Raw genomic sequence first — 18,683 nt, 5'->3', positions numbered from 1 at the left:
TAATGTGGTTTACGTCCTTTACGCCCATACGTTACTTAACAACAACAATGGATCGGCTTTACGACCGTGGCTGACCCAACTTAAACTGACGTGTTACATTCAACCTAACCTAACCATTTAACACAATAATAGCCTACACGGAGCACAGAAACACGCCTGGAGCTACATAACGAACACTTGCACACACCAGTTATAATAACTTTGTACGGGAACGGAATCAACGTCTCAAAAAAATAAAATAAAAAAAATCTAAAATATAAAAAATTCAAAAACTATAATCTAAGAAAAAATAAAAAAAATCTAAAATAAAAAATAAAAAATGTAAAATTTAAAAAATTAAAAAAATCTAAAATTTAAAAATGGAAAAATTAATTACGTCAGTGTGTGTGATGGAGACAGTGTTAAGTGAATACCCGTATCAGTATGTCTGCCTTGAGAGAAGCGACAGCATCCCGGGCCGGCCAAGGAGGGGATCTTGACAGCCAACGTAGTGCAGACTCAAATGCGCTCTGATAACCCGGCGGTAGTGGAGAGGGAGAGACAGATGCAACCATTATATCTCATCCCATTAATCTCCCAATTTATCTCCCGTACCTTTATTTTTAGCCCCTTGATCCACACCACTGAACCCCCCCAGACCCCCTGCCTCGATCAATCATGGTTACATTCACCACAAATTAACTCATAATTAACATTAACGATCCAGTTTATCAATACAACGCCCGCTAACCCAATGCCAGACTTATCTTCATTCGCTCTCTGCATTCGAAATATAAGTCCACGTAACTTCGCAAATGTCACCGGATTCGTTATCTGGTGTGCGTGATTCTTGCAGGGAATAACGTTATGGGATATCCGGTTTCTTATCACGTGGGGGGAGACATCCGTTGTGACACACCGCGCTAAGTACGGCGTTACATCTGGTAACGTAACTCTTTCCCTCTGAGGGTCACAATGGCGGGTGTTCGTGCCTGTGTAATCAGTCTGTCTCTCCGCTACGCACGCGCGCTTTTCCGTAGAGAGAGAGAGAGAGAGAGAGAGAGAGAGAGAGAGAGAGAGAGAGAGAGAGAGAGAGAGAGAGAGAGAGAGAGAGAGAGTTAGGGGTCTCCCAAAATCCACCTCCTTTACACCACTGCACTACTTACAACGGCCACAGTGTGGTCTTCGACCGTACGGTCCATGGTCAAAAGGCTGACAATCATCTGGTACTACCCTCGCCCCTCAGACGTCCGCTAACGATGTGGGGGAGGGGGAAAAACCGTCACTCGGCTTCCCACGCCGAAGGGTCAAGTTACCGCGGCGTCGGCGGCGGCGCCCTCCAGAATGCACCGATGCACCACCGTTACGAGTTGCCAGCTCGCGTAATTTATTCAACTTTCGATCCTCGGGAGGTTTTCTGATCTAACCTCACCCGTTATACCAGTGCGGTATACCGCTCATCTGCATCGTATACTCACATAAAACGTTTATCTAATTATACAAGGGACAGTATTACGATAAGTTAGATCTATGAGGAGTAAATTGTGCAAGAGGAAACATGTGTGTTATGGTATGAGGCGACGGCCCGTCTGTACCTCCCCCTCCCCTCCCCTCACACAGCTGGTATATCGTCTACTCTCGCTTATCAAGTTACTACAATAATTAATTCGGAAAGCGTAAACAAGACTGGATCCGCCTTCATATTTGGCTTGAGGAAAAATACTGCGTAACGAACGGTTGAGGATGGGATGTATAATAATCATATTGCAAGCCATCTTACCATCTCCCCGTCTGACATGGGTATGTACAATCGAAGCAAAAGGTCGGTTTATCGGTTTGATGAGAGCGATACGTCAACCTTCGACCCAGAGGTCACAATCACTGTCTATTGTTATCTTAGACATGACAACATAGCCTCTCCCATGGTGATATGGAAGCCAAGAACCTCGACAATCATGAAATTTTCAAGTCTAATGAATAAACATGATTCAAATCACTCTCTAAACAGACAGACAGACATATGTATACACTCACCCGACCATCGCAAGCACGTCCAATCCTTCCCACCGTTAAGACCCGTGTGGGTCTATCCCTTATGGATCTATCCCTTAACGGTTGGGTCTATCCCTAGTGCCGGGCGTGGTCCGTGGGCAAAAGGACCCTTGTCTATCAGAGTTGGTCCGTGCCATAAACCACGACACGTCGACCCCATAAATATCGGCAGATACAGTGGAGGGGGGAACCCGGCCGGCCGGGCAAACTGTGTATTATTATTAGCCCGTACCAGAGGCCCTGGGGGGGGGGGGGGGGGGGGAGAGAGACTGCAGTAATTCCTGGCTGCAGTGCTGCGTGGTTCACCAGCTTGTTACACGACGCGGCCTGCATTGTTCACTCCTCCGCGACCCCCGTGACGTGTACCCAACCCCGTGTCCATTGTCGTGAGGTCACACCACAACACACAACCTCGTGTTGTGAGTCTACAACACCACATCTCTCCGGCTCACAGACTGTCAGGGGAGATTTTGAACTTCCCGGACGCCGCTGCCAAGCCACCAATGTAACTTTCCTGCCCTCAAAAACATTTCTTTTTTTTTCTACAGCGTCATAACCACCATTAACAACCCCTCTGCTGGTATGTCGGTCTGTTCACAACACTCGTGGTTGTACGGTAACCTGTCGTCCCAGCAATCATACAGTTTGACAAGGCGATTAGAACGATACAGTGCAGGCAGTGTGGTGAGCTGTTTGTGTTTACGAAAACTGGACGAGTCTGAATCTATAATACAGGAGGAGAGGCGGCGGCTCTCCTGTCTCGCCCCACAACCTGTGACGGGGTTACGCCCCACTGGTCGATATTGGGCAATGGAAATTAAGGTGTTAACCCAATTCTCTCTCTCTCTCTCTCTCTCTCTCTCTCTCTCTCTCTCTCTCTCTCTCTCTCTCTCAACCAGCAGACACACGAGGGAGTTTGACACACGACAACCCCTCCTCCCCCACCTCAGTTCCAGAGCAGAACACTAAAAAGCTTAACCAAAACACAGTCGTCTCCCTTACCGCTAATCCCACAAGCTTACTCTACAAGTTACTTAAGCCCGTAAGCTTAAACCACTCGTCCCATTTCTAAGCTTACCTTTAAAAGGCACCCTTCTCTTTTAAGCTTACCTGCTAACCACTCCATTCTTCAAGCTTACCCCAGCCAGTCCCCTCTTCTGACCTTACTTGAGTCATTCCATTGTCTAAGCTTAGCCTTGCCATTCCAGTCTCTAAGCTTATAAGTCAGTCAGTCTTTCAGCTTAACCAGTGACTTGTGTCAGCAGTCAGGACAACAGGGGGGACCCGCACACAGCTTTCACCAGCTTCCAGGCAAGCCAGATGCTACCGTGAGCGACCCATGTTATATACCACAGGTAACACATAACAACATCCAGGAACCATCACACTGGTGTCAGTCCACAATTGTTCCAGTCCCGTCTGCCGACCCCGCTCCCCGCCGCCCACACAGCTGGGGACGCAAAACACAGGGATATGTCGAGTCACGTGTGTGTATAGATTACTCTGACGATACACACCTGTTTATTTATATATACATATGAAGGTCAACAACTGTACTCTATTATGGTGGGTTTGGCTTCGGCCCCTCTGGAGGGTCTTCAAACATTATCAAACTAGGACGGAGAGACGGGGGTCAACCAAGTACCTATATAATCGTTCGTAGTAATACAATCATTTCCTCCAGGCATACGATCAAAGCACACCACCAAAGACGTCTCATCCTCGAACCATCTCTGAGAAACATGATGTTTACAACCTGACACTTTCCGCTTCCCGGATCCCGGTTTTCTCCTGCGTTAAGGTTGTCACTCTCGCCTTCATCTTGAGAGAGAGAAAAGTAGTTCCATTCACGTACTGAAGGTCGGACTTCCTTCACCGTGATCTCATACGGACCCGCGAGACTGTGGCTAACGTGTGGTTCTTCACTTCACGTGACGGGCAAACAGCTAGGGTCAACTGTGGTCTGACAGAGTCCTGTACCCACTGTACGCTGCTCTGTACTTAAAGTCTCCACCCACCTCTACATATGTACCCTTCACACATGCCATCACCGAAATTAATCGTCTGTTTCGATAAATAATGTCAAACTTGAAGCTAAAGCGATATTAACTGTAATAAGGTAAAGATTTCTACACACAACTATATACAAAATTCTACGAATGACCCATTGAGCACGAAGGTACGACCCCTTGAGCACGACGGTAGGACCCACTGAGCACGACGGTAGGACCCATTGAGCACGACGGTAGGACCCATTGAGCACGACGGTAAGACCCCTTGAGCACGACGGTAGGACCCATTGAGCACGACGGTAGGACCCATTGAGCACGACGGTACGACCCTTGGGCACGACGGTACGACCCTTGGGCATGGTGGCCTGGTGTTCGCCCCAGCACAGCACTAACACAATGGACCTACGTCAGTGGAATGTAGTCATTCCCAAACAAGTCCATCATCCACAATGAATCTCCAACACATACGTAGGATAAGAAAATCCCGCTGAACACAGTCATAATGCGCAGTTACGTAACTAAACTACAAGAATTCTAATTAGTCAAACACCGTTAATGAGGCACTCATTAACAAACATGGGGTGGGGGGGGGGTGAGACGACCATACAAGAAAGGTCAAGATTAATTAACAAAGTTAATCAAACATTCCAGGGAGCAGATAACAGCCGCTGTGTCTGACAGTTATCATGTTTCTCCCCGGGAAGATAACTGTGTCTGACAGTTACCATGTTTCTCCCCAGGAAGATAACTGTGTCTGACAGTTACCATGTTTCTCCCCAGGAAGATAACAGCAGGTTGATGCAAACATGATAACAGCAAGGCTGGGCACGATAGCCCAATCTCGACCTACAAAGCACATTAAAACCACAAGATAAATAATGTCTTAAACAACATCCCTTCAGATAACAAGACAATTTCTTTTAATGAACAAAAACACTGATAAACATGACAATGTTTCTTAATAAACCAACAACCATTGTGATAACACCACGAGGAAGTGTGATAAGCCTTAACGAATCTATGTCTAGTCAAATACACTTAAATCAGCCAATTTATCAAACCTTCCTCTATATACACTCTCTCTCTAAATTCCGCACTCCCACACACACAACTGACTAGTTCCCTCTAGTTCAACAGATGTTCAAATCACAAGACATGAAGGAGTATATATCCTCACGGGTATACCCACACGTCGACACAGGTTCAAGTCAAGCAATGTGAACATGTGTTGAACAACAGGTCAAGAGTGGCTGTCGTGTGTGGTGTTGGAGACGAACTGTGAGGACCCACAGGTCGACACTACCTCCCTCCATCACCGCGGGTTGACTAAACCCACCAACACTCCTCCCTCAGCGACACCCTCCAACACTCCTCCCTCAACACACCGCCTACAACAGCTACTACATCCCCTGTATGCCTTACAATCAACTCAGTAATCCCTTTATACCCATATTTCATCACCTCCATTTTCTAATCCAATCCAGTGGGACTACTTTCTCAACTGCTTTCCCCAGTGTTCAGTTCCACTGACTATCACACTGAAGACTCCTCAGTTCCTGCACACCAACTCCTGAAGTTCACCATAGCAAGACGGGGCGCACTTTACTCTTCTTCTGTCTCCACTTACAGACCACTCAAGTGGCAGGAGTCGTGTCACACCAGTGTCGTGCGGTGGGTCGTGTGTGTCACATGACACCTGGCGTCGCAGGTGGTGTCAATAAGGCCGGCCAGCTGTGCACCACCTGCGTCTTCCCGAAGTCTTAGCAACCGGGCTAGCCAGGAGGTGGGATGGATTCCCAGACATGGCCTAACATGTCCATCAATAACATGGTTGTGATCAAGGCTTGACTCTCCCCCCAGCCCCTCAACCCACCCAACCTCCCACACGTCTCTGCCAACATAGAAAGATGATCACAGCCCAACTGTCTCTTCATCATCAACAACAACAACAACAACAACAACAACAACAAGACGTCGTTGGTGGAGTTGTGAGCACCGATCGTTTCTATAACAACTGCGTGACCACGAGGGCTGGATGGCACTGTGGGGCTCGTGTGTGGGGGGGGGTGTGGGGGGGGAGTGGGGGGGTTCCTTTGTTCTTCGTACTCAGATGGTCAACGATTCGTAACTATCCAATCACCACGGTGCACAACTGGGTCAAGTCACGGGTGTGGTGCAACAGCTGACCAATCACTGCGCCAGAGCCGGCCAATCACCGCCAACCTAACGTAACGTAACGTAACGTAACCTACGTTACTCCAAGGAAGGTAACGCTGCCCTACGTTACCTCGTGCGTGACCAAACGTCCGGCTGTTACGTACAGTAACACTCTGTAACAATGAGGCTGCTCAGTATTTCTTCATAGTTAACTGGTTCAGAACGACTCTAACAATATCTGTTACTGCTCAATATGTCTCGATGATAAATGGCTCAAAACGCTAAAAAAAAAAAAAAAAAAAAATCTTTGAAAATATAACAAGAGAAAAGGATTTAGTTTTTTTTTCTTAAATAACTAGTTGCCTTTCCTGCTATTGTGGGATCAGCGCCAGGAACAAACGTACAATGGCCTCATTTGGACACACATCCACACCCACAGTGCCACACGCACAATCCCCAGCCCACTAACTAACAAGCACACTTCGCTACTGAACCACCAGTTCGATCAAATGGTCGAATTGCATGACTGGAGAACTTGCCATACCCATGCCATCTGAACATTCATCAAAACTGAAGGCAATTACTGAAGTATTATACTTCTGAAGTCATATATTTTTTCAGACGTGAATATTGGCCAGCTACAAGTGCCCACCACAGGAAGCAACCCTCACACCATCCTCTACTGTTTAACTTGACATAATTAGTACTAATTAACACCGGACATGAGAGGTCACACTCAGCCACGCCCCAACAACCATTCCTTCCTCTGTCTCCTTGTATGTTCAGCAGACGCCAGGATCATGAACCTACTGTAATGCTCACAGCCAATTGGCTATCGCCAGTGTGACGTCACCCTCACTTAATGACCATCTTGCCCTCGTATGGTGATAATGAGGAGGAGGAGGAGGAGGAGGAAGAGGAAAATAATGTCCCCCACACCCCCACATCCCCGGAAATTCCTCCGTCTCCCCAGAGATTGGGTAACCCCCCCCCCACACCCCTCCGACTCCCCCTGCTTCCCCACACAACAGTTTCCTACAACAGACGACCGTACACTTAACCACCACACTAGGGGGAGGGAGTTCGAACCCACGATACCCCTAAGCGTCCAATCGAGTGTTTCACCACGATCCTGAAAATCAGTGAATCAATCAGCCCAGCTCCGTTATCGCTACATGAATGTGACATGCCAATTAAGGTTAACACCACTACACGATAAGGTCGATATCTAAATGATTTCGTGGTGTAACAGCATCTCTATCGCTTCCCGAACGACATGAGGGAACCACTCTCTTATACCGTCAAACCTCTGATTCATTCTCTCAGGAAAAATTCATATTTCTCATCAAATCATTTAGAAAAATTCCTCTAAAAACCCATTAAAATAAATCGTGCATATTATATATATATATATATATATATATATATATATATATATATATATATATATATATATATATATATATATATAAGGTAAAATATATTCCGCTTGGTTAGTGGTGTGTGAAGCTGGGCATGGAAGTGCCGTTCTAACAACCCGTTTTCTTTGAGCGTGAACCCCTCTTTACGGGGGTAAGGGGGGTGAGAGTGCAATCTCGTGTATCCCAGGCACCAAACTACAGCAGGAACTTGTCCAGCACTAACTACTTCCTGGAAATTAGTTCCAGTCCTTAAAATCACGCAATAAATATTTAAATTGGAACAGCGGCAACATGGCCGACCCCAGTAACCGGGTACGATGACGTCATAACGGTCGGGCTGCGCCAGATCGCCAGAATTAATTCTTATTAAAAAAAAATATTAAAACAAAGAAGTAATTTACGATTTCCTGACGTAAAATTCCGAGAAAACTTTTTACCAAGTGAATAATGTATTTTTAGTTTTGAGTATTGTTTCGAAAGACAAGATATATATATATATATATATATATATATATATATATATATATATATATATATATTTCTTTTTTTATCACGAATTTGTTGAAACTTTCAATTCTGACCTTCCAAACTTTTTACCAAGTGATCAAAACGACAGAGAAAACGTGCAGCCATCGTCTCTATCATCACTTTAGCAAATATTAATGTAACAAATGGAAGAAAATGGGAGATGTGTGCTGGAGGGAACCCTTGAACGTACGTGTTCATAATTCATTCTGATATTTCTGAGACCCACGGGGGTTCCCCACACTCCATGTTCACTTTGAAGTTTCAGGGGGCCCCCGGGGGTTCCCCACACTCCATGTTCACTCTGAAGTTTCAGGGGCCAGGGGCCCCCGCTGTTCAATAACGGGCCCGGGGTCATCACTTGCCTCCCCCCACATCCACTCACCCGGCCTCAGCAGTGAGGAAACTTGACCCTTACAGGCTACACTCCCTCCTGCACTCCACCAGCCCTCCCTCACTACCCTCCACCAGCCCTCCCTCACTACCCTCCACCAGTCCTCCCTCACTACCCTCCACCAATCCTCCCTCACTACCCTCCACCAGCCCTCCCTCACTACCCTCCACCAATCCTCCCTCTACCCTCCACCAGTCCTCCCTGACTACCCTCCACCAGTCCTCCCTGACTACCCTCCACCAGTCCTCCCTGACTACCCTCCACCAGTCCTCCCTGACTACCCTCCACCAGTCCTTCCTCACTACCCTCCACCAGCCCTCCCTCACTACCCTCCACCAGCCCTCCCCCACTACCCTCCACCAGTCCTCCCTCACTACCCTCCACCAGTCCTCCCTCACCACCCTCCACCAGTCCTCCCTCACTACCCTCCACCAGTCCTCCCTCACTACCCTCCACCAGTCCTCCCTCACTACCCCCCACAAGTCCTCCCTCACTACCCTCCACCAAACCTCCCTACATAACATCCTCATCATCCAATCAGCTACAAAACTCCCTCAGCGACCAGGGAGGCGGCACTACCCGCCTGGGTCACGGGAGAGGTTAGTGACGGCCGGGCTTAAAGCCAGCACACTTCAGTGGCTGTCAAGTGCCACGCCTTAGGCCTGGGTGAGCTGTCTTTTTTTTTTTTCTCCCCTCTCCCTCGTGAGGGTTGGTGGCTTTCAGTCCACCAGCATACAACCTCTTCACCTCACACACACACACACAACACACACACACACACGAATGGCCAAATCCCGTTTTCAGTGCTGATGTTTTTTTCTTCCATTTTTCTTCCCTCCGTCAACTTGAGGACACGTGGTCGGAGAGAGACACGTAAGTCTGGGCGGGCTGACGCCCTGTGAACACGGTGGCTATTAACACAGGCCACGTAGTCACCTACAGGGGGAGGGGTTGTATGTACCACGTGGTTTTATGCATTAAGCAACCATGTCCACGTGACCAGTGACAACCACGTAGCGATACAGTCTTCGTGAGTCCTAACCAAGTGGTGATGACGAACACGTGATGATGACTCAACCACGTGGTGATAGCAGTTTGGAGGACGACGTGTCAAGACACAAACCACGTCGATGTGAAGCCACCGAACCACGTGTTCCAGGGTCGAGTGAACAGCGGAAGCGAACACTAGAGAATGTTCACTGCCTGTGACACTCCCCCCCCCCCCGTCCTGACACTCCCAAAATAAACACATGACAGTTGAAGGGGCCGGCAAGGGAGGGCAGTAGGCCTACAGCCTAGGCCTATACACCGCGAGGCCCGGGATTCGACACCAGAACACACTCCCCTACACCTGTCTCCCGGCTCACACAGCCTAGGCAGGTAACTAGGCTCTCTGGGCCCTATGGATGATGATGACGTGGTAGGCTGGCCCTAAGTACCAAGAGAGAGAGAGTCAGGCTGGCCACGACGTACGCAGGATGGCCCTAGGTACACACATGACCAAGGTCGAGCTCCTAGCTAGGGTCCTCGAGCCTACAGAGGAGGGCAGTGTCGGTAGGGTCAAGTCAACAGCCCTAGAAGGCGAGGCGACACCAGTAGTTCAGGAATTCCTCGGTCCCAGTGTTGGCGACGCCCCTTAGGCACACCACAACAGCAAGGCAGGAAACACTTGTAAAAGTGGGTTCAAGACGCCATGGTTACGTGGGATCACCCTGTAGTTCACTGCCCCCCCTACCGCGCGCTGATTGGTTTAAGACAGTGTCTCTATAATGGGAATGCCTGGAGGGCCATTTTCTATACATCCCAATGTATAATGAGAGATGTGAAGCCCTGTATACATACGTAGGGCACGCGTCTACAGGTCTTGCTACAGTCTTCACGTCATTCTACAAGACTTGAGACAAGTGAAGTGCGACTCAGAGGTATCGGTGATATATGCTGAATTCTTGAGTATGACGGTTCGAACCCCACTGGGTCTGGCGGCCTAGCCTCTACACCTGGACTCACTACGACCAATCACTGACTGGACTACGACCAATCACTGACTGGCTGTGACCATTATACGACCCCCTTAACTGCCTCCTCAGCGTAACCGAACATTATAACAGGGAGAAGAACACGTCATTGCCATGACCAAAGACACGTTGCGTACAGCCACCACGACAAACCCCAGATATAAACCTCACCAGCACAAACAACCAGCCGAAGACAGATAAGATACGCAAAAGAGCATGAATACAGACCCACCTCATTATCATCACACAGCAAATCACACGGTGGTATTGCAGTATCTCCCAACTTTACCGAGCTACGAGTAGTGTGGGGTCTCTCTCTCTCTCTCTCTCTCTCTCTCTCTCTCTCTCTCTCTCTCTCTCTCTCTCTCTCTCTCGACCATCCTCAGAGCGGTGGATCCTCCCTCGCTCCGTCAAGTGTGGGGTGCTGGCTAGCTCTCCCATACACCAGCTCGGAATAAAGATTCCCCTCAACGCCCCCTCTCATTAATCGTCATTCTACCCTGGTATGTAACCTAGTTATCCACACGTCCCCCTTACAGGGCCCTATACATCAGCCCTAGTTATCAAAGCACACACACACACACACACACGTGTACATATACATATGATACCTGAAGTGTTTCATCAGTCAAGCATCTGTATTCACATAAGTTCAATTTTTCCTCAACACACAGCAGCACGACCCCTAACCCGCTGATGTACGCCCTGACTAAGTTACAAGGAGAAGGTCGTTCTGTCGTCCTGGCTACACTAGGCAGGTCATCATTAGCATGACTACCCACGACCTGACCTAGATCCTCAGGGGTGGGTATGTGTATATCATACATCAGTCGGCACACGGCTTCTCCCTAGCGAGGTGACGGCAGGAAACGGATAGTTGTGTAAGTAAAACCCCATTGAGAAAGTTTGTTAACCTTTGACCTGACCCTCGAATGCCATGCCATCATGTCCCTGGGGTCGTTCCCTAAAGAGAACGTCCAAGTGGTGTCAATAAAAGGTAATATGCTTGTCAACAGCCACTCCTTCCCATCTAAACCTTACCTTAAATACTTTCCTAACTATGGGGGTGTATGTAGGAGGTGGTCTTCTACCCCCAACAGACCAACAACATACCGAGTTTGTTCCTAGCCTTCCACCACACTTGACCATCTTCAGCCCTCGAAGACAAGTTCCTAAGGCGCGTCATGATCAACACAATCAACCCACACACACACACCTGCTCCCCTGGTCGGCAGGTGTTGGCGTACGTGGGTCTTCAAGGAGACCATTGCTTTCAACTGTTTGAGATTTCCTCCAGAATCCAGGCCCGTTTTCTCTGCCCTCACCACCAATGACAGTGCACAGCGCACGTACGCTGTAGCCTTCCAAATGAACAGTTAAGAGGAGGCGAAGGAGTCGACATGCTCCCACCCTCCGACCGACCTGTTCATGAACAAACCAGCCAGGTGGTGTGTGTGTGTGTGTGTGTGTGTGTGTGTTGTGTACACTACCTCACCTCTCGTGCGCTACACGAAACCCAAAATCAATCTGTAAAGCCATCTCTCACACTTGGCCGGCCAATCCCACCTGTAAATCATTCTATTACATACGACAGTAAACGTAAACTCACTGTCCATCTCACCCATCAAAAACTGACGACAGGTTTCATTACTATGATCATCACAGTCATTATCATCAGCAACCAACTGAAAAAAGTCCGTGGTGCGACCGTTAGATAAGCTGACGTGACCTTTGCCCTATATACTCAGCAGGTCAGGTCAGAGATCAGGTCACCGTAGCCAAGGCTGACAGTAAAATGTCACCATGAAGACCATTCATCTTACCATGAACAAATGTATATGTACGAGTCACGGCGAAGTTGACTGAAGTCTTCAGAGAATACAACACACCAGTTGACGATGTAACGAGGCAACATACACATCACCAGTTGACGATGTAACGAGGCAACATACACATCACCAGTTGACGATGTAACGAGGCAACAAACACATCAGGTGACGATGTAACGAGGCAACATACACATCCAGTTGACGATGTAACGAGGCAACATACACATCACCAGTTGACGATGTAACGAGGCAACATACAGACAAGCGAGTAAGACCGTCAAGTGTGTTATCTGCATCGTGAACCAACACAACAGAATCCACCACGATGTGTTCTCACGCCGTTCTGTCGCCTTCACTACCACCACCTCTGACTTTTTAAACTTAAAAAAAAAGGGAGGGAAAAAAAATATGACTGAGTGCGACTCTTAGTATATCAAGTTTAATGCCTTCGTACCACAGGCGAGCTACGGACAGAGGAACGTACCAGCCACGGACATGGAAAGCACCACACTGATGGCCCACGGTCACGCTGGGGGGAAGAATGGGGGGGTATATTGCCCATGGGTGAGTCCCCACCTCTTATCCCCCCCAACATCCACCAGGCAAACGGGTAAACAGGAGATAACAGGAGCGCAGACTCGCCACAATTTCTGCTGACACGGGTTAAACAACAGGCAGTAAGTTACCCAGGCGAATTATGCACACGCCTGCCTGACTCTCTTAACAGGTTAATGAACCAACTGTGCAAAGCAACGGGACCAGCCAGCGGGGCCTCGCGTCACACGACGGTAAGTGAAGGCAGACGGTTAACACAGCTGGTAAGCTCAGGCCGCGCGGTACACACACCCAACATGAAGGGTGAAGTAACCCAACCTCCTCCTCCTCCTCCTCCCTCGACCCTTGGCCACGAGGACGACCCTTGAATCCTGAAGGTAACGACCCTTTGGGTATGATGGCCCGGGCATGTAACCTCACCTTCCAGAGGCCAAAGGCCAAGGCTAGTCATTCGCAAGGTTTCCTAACGACCGTACTGCCCAGCTCGCGGCGTCGTTAACCCCGCAATACGACCCGCCAAGCCCACCGCGGCCAACGAGGCCGTTAACGACCATCAAGGTCGTGGTGGACGACGGCCCTTGTTACACTGTGCACGCCTTAGTTACAAGCGCCATGAAACGACCGCGTCACTGCTTAAAATAGCCTCCCCCGTGGTGTGCCTTTGTTCCCTCTCGAGGATGTATACATATGATCAACGCTTACGACCATTTGTGCACGGGAGAGACTGGCAGAGATATCGGGGCAAGACAGGGGCTACACGGTCGTTAAAGGTTAAATCCTTATATACACCTTACTGCATGCCGCCGACACCCTCCGAGCTAAGAATGGCCCGACACTGGCTTTCATTGTGACGGCTTGTCAACCACCGCCACCCACCACCATCCCAGTCTTCCGGGGGCTCTTCTCTAACCCCACAGCTCGGCCTGACCCCAATCATCGCTGCTGCTGCACACCAGATCAATAAGGCTGTTTGAGACAGCGACCCCTCGTACACAATCTGCCTCACCAGGTACACTTCCCTGTTATTAGTTTTGTAATATCCACACACGGTCTCACCGGACTTTTCTTTTTTTCTTACTAAGCAACATTTCACTCTGTGTCAGTCTACGGTCTTTTCCTGGCTGTCATGCCAGCGTGGAGTGATTTTACGGCGTATATAGAGTACAGTAACCTCACGGTGTCCCCCACGTATATAAGGTACAGTAACCTCACGGTGTCCCCCACGTATATAGGCTACAGTAACCTCACGGTGTCCCCCACGTATATAGGGTACAGTACCCTCGCGGTGTCCCCCACGTATATAGGGTACAGTAACCTCACGGTGTCCCCCATGTATATAGGGTACAGTACCCTCACGGTGTCCCCCACGTAAACAGGGTACAGTAACCTCACGGTGTCCCCCACGTATATAGGGTACAGCAACCTACGGAGTCCCCCACGTATATAGGGTACAGTAACCTCATGGTGTCTCCCACGTATATAAGGTACAGTAACCTCACGGTGTCCCCCACGTATATAGGGTACAGCAACCTACGGAGTCCCCCACGTATATAGGGTACAGTAACCTCACGGTGTCCCCCACGTATATAGGGTACAGTAACCTCATGGTGTCTCCCACGTATATAAGGTACAGTAACCTCACGGTGTCCCCCACGTATATAGGGTACAGTAACCTCACAGTGTCTCCCACGTATATAGGGTACAGCAACCTACGGAGTCCCCCACGTATATAGGGTACAGTAACTTCACGGTGTCTCCCACGTAAAATGATGTCATTCGTGTGTGAGTCAAGAGTACAACCTCGGTGCTTCCAGATTGTTCTCAACTATATTCTCTCCCGTGTCCAGTGACAGCGTCAAGCGAGGCCTGGTCATCCTCCCTGCAGATGACTCTCTATAACGCCCTCCTCACATGGTAGTTCACAGATAACAGTACTGGAGGAGTACAAGAACTTCGTCGTGGTGTCACCATTAGTAACACACGCTCACACACACCTGCTTTTCATGGCTGGCCGAAAACTCCACTCCGTCGTCTGTGGTGAGGCGACTTGTGGCTCAATGAAAGGAAAAGGTCGACCAACATAAATGTACTTCCTGAACTTTTACAATCCCGTGTAGATACGAGATGGCATCTGTCTCAGGCAATCTGTGAAAGTTTTACATGAGTATCTCCTCCAATATGAAACTTGTCGCCATATAAATTAAATCTGTACAGTTCAAATGGCTTACCTGATTGCTTCGCAACTGCAATTACCTTAGAAATAAGGTAATCACATACCTAGGGTCATCTACATTTAGTAAATGAGGTCAAAAGGTCAAAGTACAAACCTAACCTAACCAAGCTTAGCCTTGCTTGACCCCAATCCAGCCAAACCTAGCATTGAAAAACGACTGGGGACGGGGTCAAATCTTCAGGTCATGATGTCATTCCAAGTGTTTAATAAGCCTCTACAAGCCTACGTCGTTACAAGCCTACGTCGTGAGGATTTTCCATAGCAACAGATTAATCATAAAAGCCAAAGCCAAATGTGAGGTCATGGTTGGACCGACGCATGATCTGCTGATAACCACGGAACCAAACGAGGAGACAGGTTCAACCCTCAGTCGCATTACCACACTCACCTCCCAACCTGGGAGGGTCAGACCCCAAGCTTTCCAACCAGACGGATAAAGATGACCATCAAAGAAGGATTCATAACCCTTGAGGGCGACGATCAGACCCCTGCGATACGAGGACGTGACCTCTCACATGACCTTTATGGGTCAGGTCAGACATTAGGCTATTATGATAATGCCCAAGGGTCGTCCGTCCCAATCGCACTCGATACGAATTCAAAACACTTGGAACAAAAGAAAAAACAAAAAAAACAATAGCTACAACTGTATCGCCCACCTTACCCTAATACAGCTGTGGAGGCATTTCCAGTCCACCGCCCCTTCCAAGTTCGCGAATGAGTCCACTCATCAGGTGGAATTTACGGCCGCCAGTCACATAGTCATGGGTTCAATACTATGTGTTGCAGCACGCCAAGGTCTGGCTCGCACACACACTCCACGACCCCCGGGAACACATTCTCATACATCATTAATATACGAGTACTAACTGCCCACCACCGTACAGTTTATACTAACCATCAAATACTACCACAAACCTAGGTATCAATGAAGGGCTATTTCTTGACGACTTTCCACGCGAATAAATAAGGGCGTCATAAATATTATGTATGTGTATATATATATTGGCGGTGGTGTGGGGGGTAAACACTAGCCATGGTTTACATTGATTTATTCCGCTCTCACGGACGTCTGGGCTCTCTATACCTGCTGTGTTCTGGACCTCGCCAACACCTGAGACGCACTTACCATCTCTCACTATATGCGCACACACACACACACACACACACACACACACACACACACCACAGATACACTTCACATTTCCACAGCCGATGCGCACCCGGGATACACTTAAGAGCCGCCATTTCCTGGGATGCAAGCAGCAATGACAGGCGCCACAGATAATACAACATACAATCTACCATGATGCATTCACGAGCACTGCAGGTACACACACTTACCACCCTCCGTGACGCACCAAACCTGCACCTGACCTACACCACTGGCACACTGCCCAATATTCAAGACGAACTCACCATCAACATCTGCAATAAACACCTCCCTTCCCCAACACCTACCATAAATACCATCACCTCCAGATACACCCACACCAGTGGCGTCATGTGTTACACCCAGCAACACATGTGACGAGTGTCCTCACCTCTCTCACACACACACACCTGGAACACCTAAAATCACTGATACACCCAAAAACCTTTGCCTTCCACAAGAACACTATTTTCTACCATATATTTTTCCACGACCACACCTCGTGTATACCAGACACCCCCAGACGGACCTTGGGGAGTTTACATCGCCTGACCCAAGGTCATTATTAACAAATGCAGTAATTTACCAGCATCAGATACACCCACAGATACGCAACAACACCCTCATATACACCCTAGACATCCGCCGACACCCTCATATACACTCCAACAACCTGAAATACATCAACAAACACCTCAGTCATCCACCAACGCCCCAACATACACCCAAGACACATCGCAGACGCCTACAAACACACTCACATGCCACATCAAACACCCCTGACACCCACCAACGCCCTCAAATACACCCAGACAAAACCTCCAGGCATATAACCCCCTCAGATACACCCAGACACCCCCACAAACACCCCAGACACCCACCAACGCTCTCAGATACACACAGACACCCTAACAAACACCCCAGACATCCACCGACAACCTCAGATACACCCCAGACATCCACCAACGCCCTCAGATATACGCAGAAACCCTGACAAACACCCCAGACATCCACCAACGCCCTCAGATACACCCAGACAAACACCCCAGACATCCAACAACACCCTCTCATACGCCTACAAACACACCAGACATTCACCCCAGACATTACACCCACCAATACCCCGGATACCATCCCTTCACACGACCCGGCCCCAATACATGAGCACATACACGTACACACACACACGAACACCCCTGTTACACCCACTACACCCAGGCCAGTGCATCCGCCCACCACCAACCTCCGTACAGGACACGCTCTTCCAAATTCTCTCGCACAAGAAAATCCTTAATCAACTTAATTCCTGTATTAATGTCCTTTGTTAGCGAGGCGGGACAGCAGTGTCAGTTATTAGCCAGTCTTCCCCTCCCCCCTCATTGGCTTGTGATATTTCTGCTATTTATACCACTGACCAATCAGCTGCTGGGCCGTAATTAGCATCAATTGGCACAACTGACGAAAGATTCATTCATTCGCCTCTTTTTCTGCCATATTATTTTTTTTTGTGTGTGTGTGTGTACGGTTACTCCAGGCTGGGAATGGAACGCTCATCTGGACCACAGACAGGCCTGAACCATCACTGGCTAGGTGTAGGGGAGAGGTACACCCAGCCACAACACCCGCAGGCCGGGTGTAGGCCGGGAATTTCAGAAATAAATATTTCGAGTGGACGGAGAAGACAACATGGTCTCCACCGGGTGATGGCTCAACCCCACACTCCACCGTTCAAATACCTCGATAACGACCTCGTCCCGCATCCACCGGGGACCCTGGCTGACACAACCGGCACAGTACACACTGCCATATATAAACATGATACGAGAATGTATATAGACTCACCACAATCACACAAATAATCCCACGAACATGAACATCAACTACGCGTGCCACTGTCTAGAGGGTGACTGAGCCTCCGAGTGTCTGTTCCTCCTCTCCTCCTCCCACTCCACCAACCATCGCGGTTGCCAATTCGTCATTCATTTTGCGACCAAAGATTCGAATACCACAGTGACCTCCTCCCGCCTCCTATACACACACGGTGCTTCGAAAGAAGGAATAACCTGACTATACGACATCGCTGCTGTACGGGGATGCAGCTCTGCCTGTATTCAAATGCAGGTCACCACACCCAGGAGTGTGTGAGTTGCCACACCAGCCCGGGCCCAACATGGCCAGATAACTAATGCCCATAGATCAGGGCGTCTTTGTGGACACAGATTTTATTCTATTGGTCTACTGAGCGTAATGGCGCCATCGTAGATAATGCCATTAACCTTACGTAAGTCCACCGTCATGCAGGACGCCTCCCAGCATCATGCATGACACTGGGAATATATATATATATAAATATATATA

General features: G+C 48.8%; 1 protein-coding gene across 1 annotated transcript in view; it reads right to left on the bottom strand.

The window, feature by feature from the left end:
- The window catches only part of Dg (Dystroglycan), a 124,370-nt gene extending 105,907 nt beyond the window's left edge, over positions 1 to 18,463 (bottom strand). Inside the window, exon 1 of the mRNA XM_071667622.1 lies at positions 18,168 to 18,463. The gene's annotated coding sequence lies outside the window, so the exon portion shown is untranslated. The remainder of the gene's footprint in view (positions 1 to 18,167) is intronic.
- Positions 18,464 to 18,683: the final 220 nt, after the last annotated feature.

This window comes from Panulirus ornatus, chromosome 12, assembly GCF_036320965.1.
Source record: "Panulirus ornatus isolate Po-2019 chromosome 12, ASM3632096v1, whole genome shotgun sequence".
NCBI classification, from domain to species: Eukaryota; Metazoa; Arthropoda; class Malacostraca; order Decapoda; family Palinuridae; genus Panulirus; species Panulirus ornatus.
Note: the sequence above shows the minus strand (reverse complement) of the source record. Positions and strands in the feature narration are given on the sequence as shown.